At 38.7% G+C, this 10,305-nt stretch overlaps 1 pseudogene; it reads right to left on the bottom strand.

The window, feature by feature from the left end:
- Positions 1–1,610: 1,610 nt before the first annotated feature.
- Positions 1,611–2,092, bottom strand: LOC118476044 (uncharacterized; annotated as a pseudogene).
- Positions 2,093–10,305: the final 8,213 nt, after the last annotated feature.

Genomic DNA, 10,305 nt, shown 5'->3' with positions numbered 1-10,305 from the left:
CTTCTTTCTCATTCTTTCTTGAGATCAAATTCACTTGTAACTGAGGCAAGAGACACCAATCGTGTGGTGATCCTTGTGGGAACTTTGTGTTCCAAGTGATTGAGAAGAAAAGCTCACTCGGTCCGAGGGACCGTTTGAGAGAGGGAAAGGGTTGAAAGAGATCCGGTATTTGTGACCACCTCAACGGGGAGTAGGTTTGCAAGAACCGAACCTCGGTAAAACAAATCCATGTGTCACACTCTTTATTCGCTTGCGATTTGTTTTGCACCCTCTCTCGCGGACTCGATTATATTTCTAACGCTAACCCGGCTTGTAGTTGTGATTAATTCTGTAAATTTCAGTTTAGCCCTATTCACCCCCCCTCTAGGCGACTTTCAGGTTTTAGAACCCATGTTGTTGCAGGTACTAGATTTGTGCTGCTGTGGATGGTGTTAAGCGCCGGTGGGCATGGCCTTCTTATAGGTTAAAGTAGCTCTTCTTTGCTTCTTATTGAGGATTGTCATTTAGCTAGCATATATTTCAAACTTATAAATAATTTATAACATTTCAAAGTTTATTTCTTTGAATCACTTTTGTAATCACTCCGATAAATATAATGTAAATTTGTTGTAACTTGTAACTTTTTGTAATAAAGAAATTCCACTGCAAAATGTTGGTGTGTGATTTGTGTTTACTTAATCTTGCGATCCTAATTGTAAGTGGTTTATCCGGGGTCCTTACGACACTCGAACGGATCCTGTTAAGTTATCCGGTGCACATGCATAGCCGTCTGAGGTCTTTGAGACAAGAAGAGGTGCATGTGGTCCCAATAACACTACAACCTTTTAGGCCTTCTATGACATAATGATTACGTCACTAACTAGTGTTTATTTGTCACAAATTATGTTTTGGTGACGTCATTGTGACGAAAAAGCCATCGTCACAGAAGGTGCGTGTTAAATAGCCTACAATGACGATGATCAAAAAATCGTCATAGATTCTATGACACATACCATCTTCGTCACTAAATCTGTGACACTCCATTTCGTCATAAGTGCCCCTGAAAATGTCACAAATCGTACTGACATGCATTGCCACGTGGCTAATGGTGATGACGTGGCAAAATCTTTATGACAAAAATATTTATCATAGATTCAATTACGTGGCAATCCACGTGGCAGATGACGTGGCAAAATTTGTTGTGACAAAGAATTTCGTCACAAATTGGAAGGTGGTGGCCGCTTATGTGGCAATGCATTTGTGACAAAAATTCGTCATAAAATGTGATGACATGGCAAGTGATGTGTCAAAGCATTTGTGACAGATACAATTGTCATCAGAAGGAACACATCATATGCATTCATATCGTCATAGAATATTACACATCACAACCAAAATATCATATGGATTTATTCAACACAAATATTTAATCCAGTAGAGAATAATATAACTTCAAAACTTATATCTACAAATCCTTTAACTTAAAATCCAAAACAAATCCAATAACTTCAACTCAAAGCATTAAACATTAAGCATAATTGAAAATGATCCTATAACTTCAAATCTAGAGCAACTGTAACTAGCCACTATTGCATCCAGAAGGCTACAGGTCCTATTGTGGTCAACCAGACTTAAGATGGAGGCACTTGGCCTCGATTGAAGCTTAATATATGACGAAGGAGGTTGTTATTTCCTTTCATCGACCTCTTCATACTATCAATGGTCTCCTGAGATGCTTGTGCTTGAGCCTTCAGGGTTTCCACTTCTTCATGAAGACCATCTTTTTCTTGCTTCTTGGTCTCCAGTTCATCCTGAAGTTGTTGAACCTTTGCAGAAACTGTCATTGTGGATCTTTTCTTGGAGGCGGACTAAAGACCAACATTGTGTAGGAACACACTGGAGCCCAGTAGCACATTAGAAAACACTTCTAAAGGAGATTTTAAGTTGTTGTCCATCTTGAACTGGTGTTGCTACCATTTCTTCCTTGTCAACCTAATATAAAGTTTAAAGGTCACAAGTTGCAAGTTGTGAGTACAAATATGAAAGGAAAATAAGCACGTACAATAGCTTTCTGAACATTTTCACTAAAACCTTCCTTCTTGTTGCAATGCATCTACTTGAAAAGATCTATTGCACTAGGTTCAGCATCCTTATATTTTTCTTTCTTCTAAAATGATATAAAATGAGTCCAGTCAGAATGGAGGTCTTGAAATAAGGTACAAGTAGGATTTCAAAAAAACAATTTAAAATTAATTTTAGATATGAACAATGCTAAAGCATTTAAATAAAATAGTAGATGAAGTAGTCAAGAACAACTATATGAGCAAACAGAGATGTTGAATTGTTCTTTGGTATACAGAAACAGAGATGTTAGAGTTGATTACTGCATGTGTAAATGCTTTAGCAAGCTATACATATATTTAAATGCTAAAGAGCTGTTAGTCGATTACAGAAACATAGATGTTAGAGATGTTAGAGTCGAATACAGAAAAAGAAAAACAGCAAGCTATATATTCTCTGTTATTATTGTTCAGTCTATTCAGTACTTGGTGAATATGTAAATGGACTTTTTGGAGAAAGAGCATGAGGAGCTGCACAAAAGTAAGGAGGATCAGGATACTTGTAAGTAACGTAGCTACAACCTAAAACATTATAGTTTGGTGGATCAACTGTTAATCAACTATTAACACTACAATAAAAATGATTTAGGAGACATGCTCTCTGATTCTATTGGCAATATTACACATTCACATATCATTCAACTATGTAGATAAGTAAACAATGGTTATTTTCTTACCAATATATAAACCTTTGAAATGTAGGACTGAGTGATTAGGTTTGTTCTTCACACAACTATCATGTGTATCAAATAAGCATGTAAAAATAATATAGACTTAGAATAAGTAGCTAGAGTAAGAAAAAACAAAAATATGATGTGGCAAGAGTAAGCAATCATGTCAGACACAAGATTATGCAAAAGCTACCATTCTATACCATGCCAGATGCTACAAACGTGAATACCACCCAGATACTTAGTAGCTTTCTTTGAGAACCACCAAGAGGAATGTATAAGTACATGTAACAAGAGTGGTCGATCAAACAAAGCAACACAGACTAACCTTTATCTGTATATTAGCTACAAATGTAGATTAGTATAGAAATGTTCCACTCTATGTATTAAGCGCTCTTTAAGTTAACTCTCCAGCTGATATAGCAATATTACAAAATCTTGCTTGGAGAATTTTGCATGTGAACATGTATCATGATAATGGTATTGATGGTGGTGTAAACCAGGGCTATGCTGATCATGATAAAAGAGAGAGACATGGCAAACAAAACAGATGTTGGAGCAAGCTCAGCAGGGTCTCTCACCCTACACACTCCCTACAATAGAGAACAAACAACATATGAGAGAGACAAGTTTTTGGTGCTGCTCAGCATTTGCTATTGTATATTCATATAGAGAAAACAAATCACTGAGATACACCAATGCCACGATCACAGTCGTGTCCATCCCCACGGTCCACATGACACCCAGTTCTCCGTGAGACTCGCTCAGCACAGGTAAATTCTGGCATGAGCTAACTGACTACTCTAACACCTAACTGAACAATAACTGAAACTAACTGAATAACCTGACAATGACTGAAAACACAAATAACAAGGGACTATTGGGACTAGCAAGAGTTATCTAACAACAGACCACCAGAGGTGTCTGGTGCCTGGGCAGGGAGCCATGGTTGTAGGGAGCCAGAAATGCTATCATCCATGCGTAGTAGGGAGAACATCTGATGGGCTGTGAAAGGGTGGGGGCACATAGTAGCGATGATGATATCACTGGAAAAGGCCTGTTTAGCATGTATAGACTAGCATTTTAGCAAAAATAGGCACATGTCACATTGTATTTCCCTTTCTTCCATTATTTTTGGCTAACCAAACAAAACTGCCGCCCATGCAATGCTTATTTAACTATGCCCATGCAGTGATCATTGTTTTTAATTGTTGAAGGCGTAGCCGTTGAAATAATTGATTGTTCTTCATTAGATTCACATCTCTCATTTTCTCGTTTTCAGTAGAAGGGCCTTCTGTACATTTGAAGTAGAGATTAATAAATGAAAAATAGGTTCCAAACACAATAAAGAAGATATTGTAATGCATCTAATATATTCGACACTTTATATCTTGTGTCAATTTCTTGCCTGGTCTAGAAAGTTTTATATAGATGGATAAAGTTGCACGGCCAATGTTATAAACTTATAAACTTTGATTAACACCACCCAATGTTATATAAGCATCCTGCCTGATTTCATAAAGGATTCACTAGGTAAATAAATTTGTATGGGCATTTGAAGTTGATATCACTACTGATATGCTCATTACAGCATAACATCTTGTTCATGTTAGCAATCATTCATGAAAATTCAGACTACGGTAAATGGCAAATAGTGGCAGAAACCAATGAATAAAATTGACATAGCTAGTAAGACTCACCCAGACTTCCCAATTGAAAAAATTGTATTTTCGAATAGTGAGCATTTGCAATTGGCGATACAGGGAAATGCAGGGGAGAACAAGAGGGGTGATGTTTTCTTATGATCCAAATTGAAAATATCATAAGATACGATCATTTGCAATTGGCGATACAGGAAAATATAATGATGTATGTGTATCTAGCCTGCCCGATAGAAAATATCATACAAGTAACCTTATTAGCAGGAAATGTAGGGAAAAGTAGCCACACAAGCAACATCTTACTTGTCATACCATGGTAGCAGGCTAGCAGCTAGAAATGTTACTAAACAGATTGACCAATAGTATTGGCCCCTTGGGCGGCTTTAAAAGCTACACTAGTTGTATCTTATTATGTCCCTAATGAACACAATAATTGTGAATACCAGTAGTGTTGCTGAATGCTACTAGCTCATACCAGTAGGAGTAAATGATTATTGACTAGTATATAGCTATAGCAGCAAGGGGGCCAGAGGCAGTAACAAAATCAATTGTACCCACGTCTCGAGTCGGCAAGCCCAAGCCAGCATCAGCGCACACAACCATAATGAGCATTCCTGGGAGGCCGTAGGGGGAGGGAGCAATGAGAGCTCGTGCGGGTGGCCAGCTGCCGGCTCCGGGATCAGAAGCGATTGAGAGAAGCAAGCGCGGGGCGCTCGCGAGTCATACGCATGGCGCCGCGTTGGCAAGGACGAGACAGTTACCAGAGAAGATGAGGAGGTGGGGGCATGGAGACATGGACAAGGCGCGATGGCTACCGAAGCGGTGATGCGGTGGGCGGCCGTCGGCTACGACTTGCGGCCTCCAGAGGTATGGCAGGGGCATCAAGGATTGAGGAGGGGGTGCATCGGCCCAACAAGATTGCGTGCTGCCTTTCAAACCTAGATCCAGTGGGTGACGAACAAAGATGCACAATTAAGCTAAATTACCTTCGGATTTCTGTGATAGCCATGTGGATCTCTTCCCTGGAGGCATCTCTGATGGAACTGCCGTGGGGAGGTCGCTGGATCTCGCAGCCGGCTGGTACGAGGTTGGGGAAGAGAGGGAACTGCCGTGTGCGACGTCCTGAGATATCGGAGAAGGACCTCCCTTATATTAGTTTTTGGCGGTATCAAATTTTTATTTTTGATACATGGCGCTATCAGCGGTCCAGGCGTCCGGCCCACCCCACTGCCCACTACCACTTCGGCACGGCAGTTCTCCAGGCCCCAGCGATAACCTATGCCCAATAGGCAACAACAACACTCCTTCACGCTTCACCGTTGAGCCATTCAGATTTCAGAGAACCAGAGTAGAGAGAAGAAGAACAAACAAAGATTTCAAAAGAACAGAACAAACTTCGTTCTAGTGGTATGTTATCTATCTCTACCTTACGACCAGTAGTAACTAATCAGTTGCATATATGTTTTAGTGACCATTCTAATTAATTAGTCTACGACCAGTAATAACAATCTGATAATTAGTTGATGCGGCTGGTATGCAGTTGAGTCTTCCAAATCTACCTTTAAATTGTGGTCTGCTTGTGAGATGCTTGATTTATCATTTCATATGGAACATGTCAACACCACGTGTTTATTTGTAGTTGTTTATTGTAAATAATGACATATAACACTGGCTTCACCTTCGGTTGGGCGTCGACAGCAACAAAAGGAAGTGCGGTGGAACTACTTCCACCCTGGCCAAAAAGATGAAATTGCTCGAAGCTGAAAATAAGAGGCTTAGCAACTATGTTGATATCCTGTGGAAGGAACATGACAAAGAGCTGACTGTGAGGTTGGGCAAGCTTGAGCGGATGCTAAAGAATGATAGTGCAAGGATTGACACCCTTATTCGCTACAAGACCTGTGTGGGAAGATGAACCTGTTCAAGGCCTTTTGTATGGCAAGATATACCTCTTCAAAACCCTTTCCGTACATTCCCTTTGGAGGAGTAGAAGGCCACTGCAAGGGTAGTGTGGCCGTGTTGAAGTAGTAATAAACTAATGTACATGCTTAGGTTAGGTGAAAGTAGTAATTAAGGATGTATTTGAATGCACTAGAACTAATAGTTAGCTGTTAAAATTAGCTAAGACATCCAAATAGTCTAGCTAATAGTTCAGTTATTAGCTACTTTTAATAAATTAGGTAATAGTTAGCTAGCTATTTGTTAGCTAGCTAATTTCACTGTTAATTTTTAGACAACTAATTATCTCTAGTGCATTCAAACACCACCTAAAATATCTTGCTGGAATTATGGTTTTCTGGACATATAATGCAACGTTAGTCACATGTGTTGTGGACGAGCAAATTAGTATATTATATGTTGTTATGCAAAATTGGTTCCCTTTGCGCTGGAATGACCTCACGTGTATTATGTTCAAATTTTATTCACTGTATTTCATGGTACTAATTAAATTTGGAATGAGGCTTGGTGTCCTAGGCCCCGTAACGTCTTCATGTTCTGTATTTTTATGAAGCAGAACAAAGAATGAATGGTGAACAAACTACTCTACCCTTCGGTCAGCTATATTTGATAGTGTAGCGGTGGAGGACATTATTGCTGTCCATCACATCATGGGTTCTCTAGTCTCCTAATTGTTTACATTTTGAAAAGATAACATATTTTTATATCAAACAATATTTACCTCTATAGCACATCATAGTGGCGTTTTTATTTGATTATAAGGTCTCGACCAATTTTTTTACAACCCAATAAAATTTGTTGGTGGCATATTTTTATATCAAAAATTATTTACCTCTACGGCACAACCGTAGTAGAGCTTTTATTTGATTATTAGGTCTTGACTAATTTTTTCAGTAAATTTTGTTGGTGACAAATTTTTTTAACAACTCAATTTTACTACAACGAAGGATGCAAGTTTTTCATGATCTCCAACAAATAAAGGTCGGAAATGGTTCCAACATGAATTATGTATCATTTCTTTTTAAAAAGCTACATTAGATATTTATGACGACATGTATCGTCGTGCAATGTCATAGTGTATGATGTAAGTAATTTATGATGATTCCCTCATGTGACGCATTCATATTGTCATAGCATATTGTCATAAACATGATGGCACACCAAGTTATGACATTTTTTATGATGGGGCTTAACTTTTCGTCACTAAATTGTTTTGGTTCCTAGAAATTGTCATAAACATAGTCATCTAGTGATGGATTTTATTATTGTCATTGAGCATTTGTCATAAAAGGCCATAAGTGTTGTAGTGTAACTTGGGACGTTCTGCCACAATTTGCTACTCTGATTCTTTCCAAACTTTTCTTAATCTTTTCTCATCTACTGCTGCTTTACTCTGATTACTCTTACCTCTTCACTTCTAAAGACAAAAGTGGATTTCACACTTTGAAATCCTGTGACTAAAGTGACTTTTAGGAAAAGGAGACCTAATCTTAGGAACAAAAACAAAACTATTTTTATAGGTATCTATGTGCTTCAATGTTTGTTCTTATGATACTTGTCTGATTTGGATCTTTGATTGAGTGTGATGAGTTGTGGAGTAATGTACACAATTGCATCTGCATATACATCTAGGCATAAAGGAGAATATTTATAAAATAACAAGACAACTTAGATTATCCCTATTAAAATGTATCTAGTATCACATATCTATCTTATCTTGGCAGATTCTATCTTACCTTTGGAGATTTACCATATAAGCCTAGTTATCCCAATATAGACATAAAACGACAGTTCAAAGCTCTATCCAAGATCCCTCAGTTTATGACCAGCTACTAGCTTATCCGTTTGCCTACTAAATAATTTCCCTTGTTAAACTATCTTACCATATATTTCTAACTTAGATGGTCAATACCATGAAGGAAGGCGGTATTGATCTGCCTGCTAACCACCGTAGCAGGAGGACTGTTAATCAGCCACAACCAGAGATGAACCCTCCATCGGGTGGAACCGATCCAGTTGCCGCCGCTCAGATGCAGCTGCTACAGCAAATGGCAAACACCATGACAGAAATGCAAGCGCAAATGCAACAAGAACATCAGAAAATGCACCAGGAATGATAGGAAATACAATAGGAAATGAGGAAAGAACGTCAAGAAATGCGCCAAGTACGACAGGAACAACTACCACGTCCACCACCACCAGCTCCGCTCAGGGATAAGCACCGAGAGTTTATGAGCCATAAGCCATCAACATTCTCTAACTCTTCGAATCCACTACAAGCTAATGACTGGTTGAAGTCCATGGACAAGATGCTCAACATAGCTAAGTGCTCCGACAGGGAGAAAGTACTTTATGCATCAGGTCGCCTTACTGGCCCCGTTGCGGATTGGTGGGATGCATATTGTGCTGCTCACGCTGCTGTCAACACCATTACCTGGGTAGAATTCTCCACTCAATTTAGGAATTACTATATTCCTGCTGGCCTTATGAAGATTAAAAAGAAAGAATTCCTATCCCTCAAACAAGGAGGCATGTCCATAAGCAAATACAGGGACAAATTTATCCAGCTATCTCGATATGCTCCTAGTGAAGTTGATGACGATGAGAAAAACCAGGTGCTATTTCTAGAAGGTTTGATCGAGCCGCTACAATACCAGCTGATATCACAAACATTTTCGTCCTTCTAGAGACTACTGGACAAAGCTATTGCTCTAGAAAACAAGAGGGCTGAGTTTGGAGAAAAGAGGAAAGCTACTAACCCAGGACAAGCTCGAAGTAGTTCCTGTCCCCGTTATACTACTACTCAATGTACACGTGCTCGTGGCAGTTCCGGGCAACAAACTCAATAGACCCAATCGACTCATCCTCAAGCAAGCACACCAGCTGGACCCGTTGCTCCTAATACATCCATAAATAGGTCATTCTTCAAGTGTGGACAGGCCGGACATTATGCCAACTACTGTCCCAACCGGGCTGCTTATACTACTCTGGCTCCGATGAAGCAGGGTCAGGCATTGGGAGGCAAGAGTCAGCACTTATCCATCAACTAGGGGCAGGTCAACCATGTGGAAGTAGAAGTTGAACCTGATGAACTTGAAAACCAAGAAGATATGCCAGTTGAAGGGGAACAAGCCGGTAAAGAAGTCAACGAGCAGCAAGATTAGAGCACATACATATATATAAATATGGATATATATATATAAGTAGTATTTGTATGACCTAAATAATACTTTTGGTAGTAACTAGTATTATACTATTTTCGGCATAATAATAAGGTCTATTTGAACCTATGTTTTGAATAACAAGTTATGCATCATGCCGAAATTCTTGATTGTGCATATGTCTTGAGACAAGCTTGGGTTACAGTTTTTCTACTAATCTCGAGGACGAGATTTATTTTAAGGGGGGTAGGATTTGTAAAGCCCAAAATGTGTATAAGGGAAAAATAATAAAAATAAATAAATATACTTATAAGTGGATTTTTTGGGATTATGTAACCTTTAGAGATTAACTGGTTTCTTTTATTTTCTTTGTTGCATATTCAAATAATGGAATTGAATTACTACAGTAAAAAATAAATAAATACTGGAATATGCATTCCATGCCGAGGTTCTTAAATTTTTGCATTTGGGGTTCAAGTTCATGAGACAAGTTTAAGTTTGAAAAAATAGAACTTGAAAATGGAAAGCGAAATATTAAAAGAGGATGAAATAAAAATGGAAAAGAATATACATTACAAAGAAAAATATATATGAATAATTATAATTCTTCATACTAGTACTTTATTTGTGCATTTAATCTGTGTGAGAACTCACAAATAAGTTTGAATTCAAGCCATTGCTCATAACTCCTGTGGCTAAGATTAGAAGAATGATACCGGTTCGGGAGATCCAGTGTGAGCCGTTGATCTGGCCG

Source organism: Zea mays, chromosome 1 (assembly GCF_902167145.1).
Source record: "Zea mays cultivar B73 chromosome 1, Zm-B73-REFERENCE-NAM-5.0, whole genome shotgun sequence".
Lineage (NCBI taxonomy): Eukaryota > Viridiplantae > Streptophyta > Magnoliopsida > Poales > Poaceae > Zea > Zea mays.
The sequence above is the reverse complement of the archived record's forward strand: the minus strand, read 5'-3'. Positions and strand labels throughout refer to the sequence as shown.